This window comes from Apodemus sylvaticus, chromosome 4, assembly GCF_947179515.1.
Source record: "Apodemus sylvaticus chromosome 4, mApoSyl1.1, whole genome shotgun sequence".
Taxonomy (NCBI): Eukaryota; Metazoa; Chordata; class Mammalia; order Rodentia; family Muridae; genus Apodemus; species Apodemus sylvaticus.
Window position 1 is genome coordinate 6,074,142 of NC_067475.1, and position 14,207 is coordinate 6,088,348.

A 14,207-nucleotide genomic window follows, 5' to 3' on the forward strand; every position below is an offset into this window, starting at 1 on the left:
CTTAATACAAACAGCGGAAGCCAAACAGTGTGTGGACAACATTGCCTGGTGACGGGGTGGGGGAGGGAGGATCCTTACAAAGAAGAAGGAAGGAGTCTGATGGTGTGCTCCTTAGGGTCCAGTGGCTGTGCTAAAGCAGCTCTCAGAGCAAACAGGGTTTAGTTATACATCCTAGGATACAGTCTATTGAGGGAAGACAAGGCAGAAATGCCAACAGGGCAAGAACCTGGATGCAGGAGCTGATGCAGAGACTGTGGAGAGGTGCTGGTTACTGGCTTGGTTTCCTCAGCTTGCTTTCATACAGAACCCAGAACACCAGGAGGGTAATGCAGGAGGCTGGGCCCTCCCCCATCCATCACTAATAAAGAAAATAATCTATGCGTATGCCTGATGTTAATAAAGACATTTTCTCAATTGCTGTTGTCTCCACTCAGATGTCTCTAGCTTGTGTGTCAAGATGACTTGAAAAGTGGCCAGCACAGATAAAAATACAAAAGGAATAAAACTTTAATAACACAGTTTAGCTGATCCAATTGAAGGCAATAGAAAAAAGACAGAAAATAAGCACAGGGCAGACAGAGGAAATAGACAAAACCTAAGGCCATATAGATGCTCAGTCCAAGCACATCAGTAATTGTATTAGATATAAATGGATACAAAAACTAAGAAAGGTGGCTAGATATGAAAAAATTAACAACTGTATGCTGAATGCCAAAGAACTAATGCTAAGTTAAGTGCTGTTAAGTGTAAGTTCTACGGAAAAGCTGAAGTGCAGTTGAGAACAGCATCCTCTGCAGGCGCTGCCCAGAGGAAACCTGGCATGCCTGGGCTAACACTAGAAGAATTAAATGCATGGAAATTTTCAGAGGAAAAAAAAACATTCCACAGTGATAAAAGTGTCAATCCATCCTCTTAGGAGATTAAAAAAAACAATTAAATTTACATGTACCTAATATTGTAGACCCAGGATGTATAGAAAAATGGGCAAAAATACATGAATACATATATGAGCAGGAATGTAGACCCACCTAGAGATTCTTATGGGCCATTCTGGACTAAAGGGCATCCCTTCTACCCACATTCCATGCTACAGAATTCTTCTTTTTTCTTTTAGTGTAAATAAAGTTTATTTAGGGCATGGAAAGGGGAGCTGAGAAGGGAGTAGGGACAGAGATGGGCGGGGGCAGGAACACAGGGAGAGAGAGTGGAGGGGGGAGGGGAACGTGGGAGAAAGGGTCAGGGAGAGAAGAGAGCCAAAGAGAGAAGGGACAGCGCACATGTTACAGACTTCTAAGTAGTGATTCTCATATACGCAGACGATGAAGATTTAAACTGACCACATCAGGGAGAATTGGGTTGGTTCTGCAGAAAATAGCTAGCTAAACCCCAGAGAAAATGGAACAATCCGGTGTCCTAATGAAGACTCAACTTCGTGGTCTGTGAATGGAGAAGCAGAGTGAGAGCAGGCGGTTTACTGGTGCTACCAGGACCTGAGCCAAAGCCCAGGTCACATGCGATGGGTGTTAACAGAAACAGAAGCAAGCACAGTTGCTCTTCACCTTATAATGCCCCTCCAGGCCCCAGACAGCGACTGGAAGGCTTCAGTGTTCCTTTAAGACCCAATGTGTAAACATAGAGAAGCTAAATCTCACTGGGCTGTGGTATGATAGCACCTATGGAAACGGGGCAGGCAGGAGCCCAGAACTGTTTCTTCCAATCCAAGAGACACCTGCAACTCAAAACCCTGCAATTCCAAACTTTCTCTCCCAAGGGGGTTCCCGTTGCCTCTCCTCCTCTTCCATCCTCGCTGCCTGTTTTCGCTCTCATCACTTAGTGGCCATGACATGTAAGCTGCAGGCCGTGAGTGAGTCAAGTTAAGGAAGAGGGTGGGAAAGAGGTTTGGATCAGCTCTCAGCACAAGAAAGATCCCAAAGTAAAATAGAGTAATAAAGAACCAGAAAAAGATAGATACCTCCCCAGGGGGCAGAGTGATGGGGTCATGACGTTCTTCTCCACAGGAGAATGACAGTTACCAGACACCAGTGTGTACCATGAACTCTGAGAACTTAGATACGCATATAACTTATTTTAGAGGAATTCTTAGGAAAGAAAAAGAAAACATGACAGTTGGCTGGTCTCACACCATGACCCGAAGAACCCAGGACTGTGGCATGGTGGTTAAAAGTCTAAAATTATGTGGCTAAACAGATCTGAAAATGTTGTCTGTCATTCATGTGAAATCTTGGATGGATCTTCTTGTGGGTAGGGAGTTAAAGTTCAAGATGAACTTTTATGTGAAGAAATTGGCTTGAATCCTTTACCCTGGAGCCAAGAGGAGAACTCCAGACAGGCCCGTCACGGATGTGTGAGTCAAAAATAAGAATCTGAGCGTTTCGACATGTTTCTGTGTGTGAAAGTTGCAGACCAGGCTCTGCCTAAGCAAAAATGATAGGGTTGAGATTCTATCTGTAATGATCTCATATTGTTCCTTATACTCTCCACCCCTTTCTCTCTACTCAGGAGAACTTAATTCTTTAGTCCATAACTAAGAGTCATTCATGCTCCTTCAAAGCATCCTGTATACCTCATTCCAGTATACCTGCCTTAAAAAAAGACAAAAAAACCCAGAGTGTACAGTAGAGGTGAGTGACCGGCTCAGATAATGTGACGGAAAGCAGGATGGGCTATCTGTCATTCCTCTGATTACAAACAGTCAGGGAAAGCGTGCTAGTGCAAGTATCTGGCTTGTATGTAGACTCAAAGTTTCTGTGTACAGATTTTACTTATTCTTGTAATTGGTAACTGAGACAGATGTGCTTTTAATAACATTTACAGATAAAGTCACCAACGTTCAAATGATAAAGAATTTGTGTCAGTTCATTTGAGTTCAAAGTGTCATGGATAGGGATTTGAATCTGGGACCTCCGAATGACTTTACAAGGGACTTGGGTTAGTGCCCATACTCAATGGAAGCCAAGTTAAGTAAACAAGCTTCTGAAAATACTGTAAATATACTCTACCCCAGGCACGGTACTAAGCACATTATATTATTTGATTTAACCACCATCCTCCTATCAGGCATGCATATAGTAGACCTCTGTTACTTGAGGGAAATAGAATTAGAAGAGGTAAATCTCTTAAGACCACAAAGCCAGTAATCTGCAAAACTGGTTTAAAACACAAACAAAGACCCAGTGGGGGAAAGAAAAGCAGGTGGAAGTCAAGCTACAGAGAGCTTTGGCACCATCAGGTACCACTCAGATACCCACGCTAAGCTTTGAGAAGCTAGTGAAGGTTTCTGGGCAGTTTTACCTATTAGTGACTTCTCTGGCCACAGGAATCTGCTTGGACTTCAGAGCTCTGCACCAAAGGAGTGTCAAGTAGACACAGGCACAGCCCAAATTAACTTGCAGAAAGCAAACCAAAAATTTTCAGGACTATGAACTTTTTCTTAAGGACTAATCTGCTCTGGCTGCGTTTAGCCTCCAAGACATAATCACTAACAGTTTCTGTACCTGATCTCCAAAGGAAAAGTCCGTGGGTGTATTTGCTGATTCCTGAAGTCCACTCAAGCCACACCTGGAAGGTGTTTAACAACAGGAACCTGATATAGACCAAGCACATATTCCTCTTGATTTAACAGCCCAACTCAGCCCAAATGCTGTTGCTAGAGAAAACCCACAGAGACATGGCTGCTGCCAACACAGATTCATCATTGTCTGCTGGGCCTGAAACTACACCTGGCAGCTTCTCCTGGCAGCTCCAGGCAAGTATCATTTCCCCTGTGCCTTTCACAGAATATTACAGATCTTCCCCCACCCACTACCCTCAGCATACACCTCCATTTACGGTTGCTCATAGATGACCTCTCCCTTGGCTTGCCAATGACATCCATTTAAATTCAATACTGAAAGAATTTCTCAGCTCCTCAAGTAGCACCATCAAAGACCCATCTGTAAACCCTCTTTCTTAGCCTTGTGTCTTTCCCTTCCCAGTCAGCAAAAGGTATCTTTTCCTGCTTCCACAATTAATCTTTGCCTCTTTTTTGTTCTGACTTTTTTTTTATTGGATATTTTATTAATTTACATTTCAAATGTTATCCACTTTCCAGTTTCCCCTCCAGAAACCCCCTACCCCATTCTCCCTCTCCCTGCTTCTATGAGGGTGCTCACCCACCCTCCTCCTCCCTCCTGCCTCCAGCCCCGGCATTCCCCTACACTGTGGCATCGAACCTTCCCAGGACCAAGGGCCTCTACTCCCATTGATGTCTGACAAGGCCATTCTTTGCTACATATGCGGCTGGAGCCATGGGCCCTCCGAGTGTACTCGTTGGTTGGTAGTTTAGTTCCTGGGAGCTCTGGGGGGAGGTCTGGTTGGTTGATATTGTTGTTCTTTCTATGGGGTTGCAAATGCCTTCAGCTCCTTCATTCATTTCTCTAACTCCTCCGTTGGGAGCCCCGTGCTCAGTCCAATGGTTGGCTGTGAGCATCTGCCTCTGTATTTGCCAGGCTCTATAATCTTTGCCTCTTACTCTAGATCCTATTACCATCCAGTTCCACTCATGTTTAAATGTTCTCCCCTTCCAGTGTTTGTGTTTCCTCGGTGGGTGCGTGGTGCAGCAGTGTTACCATTTCAAATCATTTGGGAGCCATCAGTTTAGACATTGAATGCTCTCTCAATTTGATCTCCCTCAATTTGATCTCCCTCAATTTGATCTCCAGGGCTGGAAAGTATAATAAAAAAAACAAATACTTGTGCCTGTGTGCAACCAACCAGACACACACCCTCCCCAGAGCTTCTAGGAACTCAACCACCAACCAAAGAGTACACGTGGAAGGACCCATGGCTTCGGCTGCATATGATGCAGAGAATGGCCTTGTCAGACATCAATGGGAGGAGAGGCCCTTGGTCCTTTGGAGGCTCGATGCTCCCACATAGGAGAATGCTAGGGCAGTGAGGTGGGAGTGGGTAGGTGGGTGAGGGAGCACCCTCATAGAAGCAGGGAGAGGGAAGATGGGGTAGGGGGTTTCTGGAAGGGAAACCAGGAAAGTAGATAACATTTGAAATGTAAATAAATAAAATAACCAATAAAAAGTAAAGAATACTCCGTTAATGAGGCATGGGCAGGTGGGGAGGACAGAGGACACCCAGTGGCCAGCCCATAGCAGGAGCCACTGTGACGAACAAGAATGCAGTGAAGGCATGGGAGAGAAAGAGAAGGGGAATGGTTTGAGCACTAAGAGAGGCAGGACTGGAAACATGGAAGTGGAGCAGAACAGTCTGATATGAGCACCCTGCCCTGCCACTTGAGGCCATGCTAAAGTCCTAGCCAATGCTATTGCCAAAGGCCATGTCTGGGTCTATGGCCATGTAGCAGGAGGAGGCTTTGTTGATGTCCTTGGTTCATGCTGCCATCAGAGGCCGTGGGGATGTCACATCCCTGATCTAGGCTACTGCCTGGGACCATGTTGATATCCAAGAGCTGTGTAGAGCTGACTCCTCCCCTCACTGGCTGGAGTACTCAGGAGAGCAGGCCTTGCACCTCACCTGGGTAGCACAGGTGTAGCACAGGGTAGTACCGGGCCCTGGTGGCATGAGCTGTGGTGAGCTGGCCCCAAGGGTGTGAGAGCAGGAGAGCTGTCCCTGATCTTTGCCAACTGTGGCACTGAGCGAGCTACCCAGGTCAGTGCTGGAGAACTCCCCCTTGTGGTATGGTTGCGGGAGAGCTGGTAGACTGGCCAACATAGTAACCATCCAGGCCCAGATTCATAGCTTTATGTTGGTCCACTGCAATATCTACCTCATTTATGAGCTGTTGGAGCATGTGAAGGGGCTGGTCCTGCAAATCCAAACCTGTAGGATACCCGAGACACAGCACAACAAGAGGACATCCAAGAGGAGGCCCAGTGAGGTTTTAGCATGGACAGTGTAGCAGAAGCCAGAGGTCTCAAAGCAGACCAATGACTCAATGAAGATTTGCAAGTAAAGCAATGACTATGCTGTGGCACACATGGGAGCTTCCATGATGAGATTTTTTGTTTTGTTTTATTATTTATTTATTTATTTATTTGGGTTTTTGTTGTTGTTTTTTTTGGGGGGGTAGGCTTCTAGGGTGCAAAGCAGACACAAAGAGACAGGGACATGAGTGTGACTGGAATATACGATATAAAATTCACAAAGAATCAAATAGAAAGGTTTTTTTTTAAAAAAACACTCCATTAAAGTCTCCTGACATGGATTTCTTCCTCAGACACAGTTTCTAGGAAACCCATCCAAAGATAGTGAGGTAAGGAGGAAGAAGAAAAAAAAAGGGCCCAGAAATATTGGTAAATGTGAAGTCACTGCCACACTCCCAGACTGCTTGCGCTGTTTCCAGCTATGTAAGAAAACTGGCAGGCTCTTTGATGAGGCCCCGTATCTGCACTTCTGAAGCCTACACTTACTCTAGTCCTTGCATCTCAGACTCACCCTCTCATACTTAGTATACTTTTTACAACCTCCATTCTGTTTTTCAAAATCCAGTTGCCCCAAATTGACTTCATAAATGTTCTCCTAAAGTACACACTTGAGTCTGTGTCTTATACAATGGTGGCATTCCACCACTAATTATTCAGAAACAAAATTCTAAATTACTAGCAGAACTTTAAATCTCTTACCAATCCCTTCCATGCCTCTGTAAATTATAGCTAGTCTCTGAATCACCGCCATAGCTTGGCCACTGCTCTGGCTCTCAGACATGTCCTCTCAGCATCTCTGTTGCCACGGCCACAGCCTTACTTCAGAACCACAGTATTTTGCTTTTTAATTATATCTCCTACTGGTCTACCTGCCTCTCATTTCTATTCCTCAACCACACTCCCATCAGAGGAACATTTTTAGAAATGAAAACAATATTCTTCTCTCTTCTTACAAGTATCCTACATACTAATAAAAGAGAATGGACTTGAAGTTGTCATTTTCCAGAAAAGCAGCAGGGGGAAAAGAGGACAAAATTATACCTCCTATTTCGGGACATGAATATTGGGATGGAAGGTAAGGAAGGAGTCCACCTACTCAAGCCCTTCAACTAGAACAGAACCCTTGAGTCAAAAAGGCTTGAAACACCCAGCAACCTTCTTTTACTAGCTTCTACCAATAGCCACAGGGACTAGGGAATGGGGGGGTTGGATATGGGACTCCTCTAATGTAGATAATAAATTCAAATAAGCTTCACTAGACTGTGATGTTCTTGCACCTCCATGACTCCTGACACAACTTAAGTCTGATAATGTCACTCTTCTACTTACAGATATTTGGTGATTTTTCTGTCACCCTCAGGAAAACTATCAAAGACTTCAGCCAGCCCCTAAGATACATCCACAGCAAATCACTGAGCACTTATGGTGCTACTGTTATGGTGAGAACATTTGGACCACACCCCAAATTCACATGTAGAGCCCTGATACTCAGGGTCAGGTGAACATGACTTTCCCCAGTGGACTGAATCCCTTGCCACCCAGAGAGGACTTCAGAGGTCTGCTTCACCCTTCCACCATAAGAATACAGTGAGATCCATCTTCCAGCGGGGACCTGGGGGGATGGGCTACTGTTTCGTCTCTCAGCCTCGGCAATTAAAAGAAAGAAATTTCTGGTATTTATGAGTCCTGTCTGTCACAGCAGCTAGAGGGACTCTGTGCTACATACAGGTGACAAAGTCACTTTCTCCAGAAATGTTTCCTGTGCCCTTCTCCTGCCTCACAGGCCACTCTGCCCTCCCCATTCTCTTCTGGGTCCTTCAGGGCTGCACCATTCTGAAAAGCCCTAAGCGTAGCTAAATTCCCCAGTCCTAAATGTTGTCTGGGCCATTCCTGACCTTCCACTGTAAATCTGCTCTAGATAGATTTCAAAAGATAGCCTTTTACTCCAATTTCCTAAATATTTGCTATTTTCTAGGCTCTATACAAAAGGCTTTATGTACATTTTTTCCAATTATTTAAAAAAAACTGTGAACTAAGTACTGTTTTAAACTTTATTTTTCAACTCACATAAAACTTGTCTGTTCTACCTGGAGAACACAGTGGGGTTAGAATTATGCCTCCTGCATCCTGACCAGCAAAGGTGAGTATTTATAAATGGTTTAAAGTAGAAATGTATGTAAAGTAGAAGGAATGCAACTAAACTACACTCAGGAAACATTTCCTGAGGTCTACGGGCCTTCCACATTTTAACAAGGCAGTGAGCCGAAATGGCACAGACTCTCTTAGAGAGCACCCTCCAGTTCAGTGAGACAGAAACAGATCCACCAAATGGAAAGAGGCTTCGAAGGAGATTTTCCTAATCGCTATAAAGGAAAAAGAAAGGTAGAAGGTGGCAGGGCTGAGAGAGTGGAGTCTGTTTTCTTCAGTGTGGTTCGAGGGGGCCCGGTCAGATGAAGTGTCTATGCACTGGCGACCCAAAGGAAATCAAGTCAACTTGGTAAGCTTTGGCGGAGGGAAGAACTTCCTACTGGGTTCCGACAGGAGAACATGCGGGGGTGGGCAGTGGGGTGGGGGGGGGGGGGGACAGGCATAGAGCATAAAGAGGGCTTGCAACCAAGCGCCTTTGGGCTTGAAGGCAAATTCCCAAAGTGACTTAAAAAAAACAATAACCTTCTTTCCCCCTGTAACTCTCCATGCCTGGAGTCTAACTTCCTTAACTCCTTGGCACACAAGTGGCACTGTGTTCACAGCTCCACTGGAATTGGGCATAGCTCTACCGGAGAGCAGATACCTGTATTTATTTAAAGAAGAATGCATGGTCATTGATATAGGGAAGGAAGACAGTGGCAAGAAGCTCAGCAAGCAGGAAGTATCAGGGAAATTAGGAGCCACACTGGTTTACTGACCAGGAAAGCTATCGTGGATTAGAAAACAAAAAATAGTTGCTCTCAGATGAAAACCAGGTAAACTGAAAACCTCAGTACCAAAATTGGCCGGAGCCCAGCGCCAGCTGAACTGGACGCGCGGTGTAATCACGGAGGAAAAGGTGAGTGCATGCAGACCCCTGTGGCCAAGAGCTCAACTGTGAAGTAAAGCAAAAACCCTGTGGTTTGGGTGTTTTCAACTGAACCTGAATTTTCAGATGTATAAATTAGTTTACCTCCCTGGAAAGACATGGCTTCCTGTTTTCAAGAGAAATGCAGGCTTCTAAAAGCTTATTTAAAAGGTTCAAAAGGCTACATGGGCATCAAATAACTATTAAAAACAATATTTTGACTATTTAAGTGTAAACGAATCAGAAACATATGGGTTAAATTTCCCTTAAATTGCACATGCCCCAAACTTAAGAGTAAAAGCGGGCAAAACCTGTTTTGGATTTCAGAGAGCCCCAAACCCTCGGAAAGCTCCTTGGAGATGCTCAGCGAGCTCAGAGACCCAGCTGGATTCTCCCATCCCTAAGTCAGCCCCACCCCAAGCTGCTGGTCTTAATAGAAAGAATAGCTTAAATACGTAAACAGCTTCAAGGTAAAAAGTCTAGACCCAAACTTAGAGGAGATGGGAGGGGTGAAGAAATAGTTTTAAAATCTTTTTGAACCTGTGCTTCAAGACAGAGATTTTTTTTTCCCATTTTAAAGAAAGAATGAGAAGTCCTTTAGATTCTTCATACAATTTTCTCTTGAGTGCCTTTAAATTAAAGAAGAGATCTTATTGAGCCTGGTGCCTAGGTCTGTAGTCCCCAAAACTCTGGAGGCTGAAGAAGGAAGACTGTCAAGTTCAGGACTCTCTTAGGATACAGAGAGTTCAAGGCCACCCTAGTCAACTTAATGAGACCTTGCCGCAAAGGGGGACACATTTCTAGGAACACATTTGCTCTCTCATCTGTGGTTCCTAGATTTTATATAGATACATGAAAATTATGTGTGCACAAATGGCATAGAGGGATGAGACTGATCAGGGCAATAAGAGGACTGCTGGAGGAGGGAGAGAGGGAGAAAGGGAGGACGGAGAAAGGAAGGAGGGAGGAAGGAGAGGAGAGGACTGGGACACACTCAAAGTACACTATATTTTTGTACAAATAGTCTTCATGTAGCTTGCACAATATACAATGTATAATGTATAGTTAATGAATATATATCATTGAAAATGTTTAAAATTAAAATTAGATAGATAAAAATTCTTGAAAGAATGAAACAATGTCATTATAGGGGGGAAGATAGAGAATTGGCAGCTCCAGATCCTACCCCTGCCACTTCTGGCCACAGCCTCCTCCTCATAATAGCTTATTATTTTATTAATTTTTATTATTTATTTAATTTATTACTATTTATTTTTATTGTTTCATTTATTATTATTTTATTACTTCATAATAAAATATTACAGCAAACTAAACTGCCAATATTACAAATTAAAGACTTCAGCTAATAGTAGAACTATCTAGAACTGAGAAACAGAATAAAGTAGTTACAAGCACAAGTTTCATTCTTTTTGTACATATCTGGGTATTTTGTCAATGTTATGAGATGAACGTTTAATTGTAGAAGATCACTGTAAACATAAATCGAGAAGTTTCATATTATATAGCTGAGAGGAAATGCTCAGTTGGTAAAAATAATTATGTGAGACTAGGCAAGTAGATCAGGAGATAAAATACTTGCTTTGCAAACACAAGGTCTGAAGAACTCGTGTTTTAAAAGGCTGGGTGTGGAGAGACGTGATTATAACCCCAGTATAAGATAGGCAGAAACAGGTGGATATCTAAGGCTCTCTGGCCAGCCAACCTAGTAAACTAGGCCAGCTCCAGGCCAGTGAGGACACTGTCATAAGAAACCAGGTGGATGGCACCCAAGGAACAGCTGAGGTTGCCCTGGTCTCCATGCACACACAGGAGCATGCACAGAGGGGACGAACGTGATATATCAGTCCTGGAAGGCTGGCTGGAAACCACAACCATCACAAGTTATGACTCTCCAAAACTGTGGTGTGCTCCGTGGAGTGCCATGCTTGGCTGCCTGCAGACTGCGATCACTCCAGAATGTGCCAGATCAGAAGTTGCCTGGGCCAAGCCACTGGGATCAGCAACATTGGTAGAGCAACTTTCCCATTTGGCTCCACTAACCATGGGCCCAGGAGGTTTGCCAGCCTCCACCCAGGCATGACTCCATCTGGTTACATCTCAACTATCTCATTCTGCTCACTGTGCCATGGATGGTGCGACGAGCCCTGTCCAGTGTGTGAGTGTGTCTGTGGCAATGCCATGCTCAGAACTGTGGTCAGAGTATGTGGATTGTCCCTTCTACCAGCTCCACACACTGTCTTATCTGGAAGTGTGCCTCTGCCTCCTGGGAACTGACAACTTAACCTTAGCAGGGACATGAGCGTAGGGTAAGGAGGCCTATACAATGGCCCAGAGAAAAATGACAATGGGACATCCTTCTTGTGGGCTCTCTTCTCCCCAAAGAGCTCCATGCATACCCGTGATCTTGGAGAATGGTATACTTGGTCCAGCAGAGCAGCCATGAGGCGTCTGTAAACCTCCTGAATGGTTTTGAATGATCAAGATCTATCCACCCTGGTCAGATTGGCCCAGGTCATCATCTTTCCGAAGCTTGTCAGCTGTAAAAAAGCAGACCAGAAGAGGGCCTTTGATGGGCAGGGATCTGTGTGTGTGTCACTCCTTTGTAGGAGGTCTTAATGAGACTCATTAACTCCAGCACTCTGACAGACCTGAACGAATGGTAATTGGTTATAAATGCCTCCAGAGAGGCTACACGTAGAGTGAAGGTATAGAATGTGGTGTGCTCACTGTGGGTAAGAATTTTAAGAGGCTGCCTGATGCTTTGAGAGCCATTTAATTGCCCACAGCTTGCACTTTGGATGGGCTACTCTTTGTTTCAAGTTTGTAGGGCCAGGAACTGGCTTCAAATCATAGCTTAAGGTGAATGCGATTGGTTCCTAACAGAGAGCCTGCTCTTCGAGTCCGAGCTCTCTTGGAAGAGAGAGAAACACCAGAATATCAAGTCCTTGCTGCACCCCAGGGATGTTCAGTGTCTATGTTGAAGGCCCATTTCAAGCTAACAAAGTATAATTCTGGGTGTGCCTAGAGTTTCTACACCCATTACCCTCAGTGTTATCAGCCAAGCCTATTCAGGACCAACCTTCAGGTTTGGCGAGTCACCACAAGGGGAGAGAGGCCATTACTGCAACTGCTAGCCAAGTGGTAGACATGAAGACAGGGTTCATAAAAGGTGGCAAAGGTCACAGCAGTCTCAGGTATTGTGTAATTGTCATTCCCAGGAGTACATGTGTCAGACTGAGCATCTCAGAGTTCCAGCACTGTGTAAGTGAAGAAGACCAAGAAGAACCAAACATAACTAGATAGGGTAGTAGCACTTCTTCACTCAGTAGTGGGAGCAGAAGGTGGTAATGGTATTTAAACTGGACAGTACATGGGATAATCTACTCAGATACTTCTTGGGTTTTTTTTCAAGATTATCTTCTGGTCACCCATTAAAAACACTAAATCTAGGTCACCCAAGCAGTGTCGGGTATGGATTCCCTTTCATAGAGTGGACCTTAAGTCAAAGTAGGCATTGGTTGGCCACTCTCACAAGTTCTATAACCCCCGTGCCCTACATGTCTTGTAGACAGGACAGATTGTAGGTCACAAATTTCTTGGCTGGATTTGTGTTTACATTTAGATAGTCCAGACAATTAAGGTAAAACCAAACATTATTGTGCTAGGGGAAAAAAGTATCAGTAAAATGACTCCTAAAGATATTCTGCTATACTCACAGATCAATGCTTCATTCAATCAGAGAGGCTTTCTCCTTCAGCAGATGGGAACAGTTGCAGAGACCCACAGTCAGACATCACACACACACACACACACACACACAGAGAGAGAGAGAGACAGAGACAGAGACAGAGACAGAGTCAGAGAGAGATAGAGAGACAGAGAGACAGAGACAGACAGAGAGACAGAGACAGAGATACAGAGAGAGACAGAGAGACAGACTCAGAAACAGGCAGAGACAGAAACATACAGAGAGACACAGACAGACAGACAGACAGACAGGGAGGCCTTAAAATATACCACTCTAATTGGGATGTCTCCATCAAATCCCTCCCCTCAGAGCTCTGGGAACCCACAGAATAGGAGGCAGAAAGAGTGTAAGAACCACGGGGGTAAATGGCATCCTGTTTGGCTCTTACACTTGCCCAGGGTGACTATGCCCACAATGACTGGTCGCTCCAACATCAGTTAGAAAGCAAAAGAATGCCCCCTACAGACATGCCCACAGGCCAAAACTGATGGAAGCAATTCCCCCGTTGAGATTTCTTCTTCCCAGGTATGTCAAGTTAACAACTAAAGGGAACTATGACAGCCCTCTTATATAGATCCTAAATAAGTTGAAATAAAACAGATTCTTTTTAGAACAACGTGTGGATGAAGAAAAATCCTCGGCACAGTGAAATGTGTGTAAGATTGGCCAGAAACCAAATCCTTCTGATTCTGTTTACACTCATTGGCTGTTCAAAAAATATTTTCCATCAGCACATTTGATATTGTCTTAGATGACAAGGAAATCTGATGACTGTGGTCAAGCTATGCATACCACATGAAGAATAGGCCACCACCATGTGTGGTTGTGCAAGTTGCACACTCATAAAGATGACTTTACAGGATAGGGACTTGGGGACTAGAATCCATTCAGCATCCTGTACAACATATGATGGGCATGGGCTTTAAATACTCCATGGGCAAGACAACTTTTTCTAGCCCACACTAACCTACTAGAGATCCCACTTGACTGGATTAGGACCCAGACCCTTCCATGGACCTCAGACAGTCTGCACGTGTCCTAGAAGCCCCACAGCTGTTCATTAACCTGAGGTTAGCCCACTCCATCCACTGGTCAGCGTCACTCCAGTCAGCCACTCACCCCTGACGATGAGAGCTCTTAAGTGTCATGGAAATCACTAGACTTTGTGCCACGTGGAGGAAAGCAAAAGCAATACAAGTTCTCTTGACACTACAGAGCAAGCAAAATCAAACATTTTAAAATATATTTATTTCAGATAACCTGGTTCTGCGAGCATGTTTGTTTCTTTGTCTGGTAGAAATAGAACTCAAGTTTGGGGGATCAAATCTTTCTGAATCCAACTCCTAAATATCAGCTGTCTTCCTGGATTTACTTCAGTCTTGGTCCTCACAATCTTTGACCCTCCTCCCTGAACATCTGGTCAACC

At 44.4% G+C, this 14,207-nt stretch overlaps 1 pseudogene; it reads left to right on the top strand.

Moving 5' to 3' along the window:
- The first annotated feature begins 7,013 nt into the window (after positions 1-7,013).
- The window catches only part of LOC127682470 (peroxiredoxin-2-like), an 83,529-nt pseudogene continuing 76,335 nt past the window's right edge, over positions 7,014-14,207 (top strand).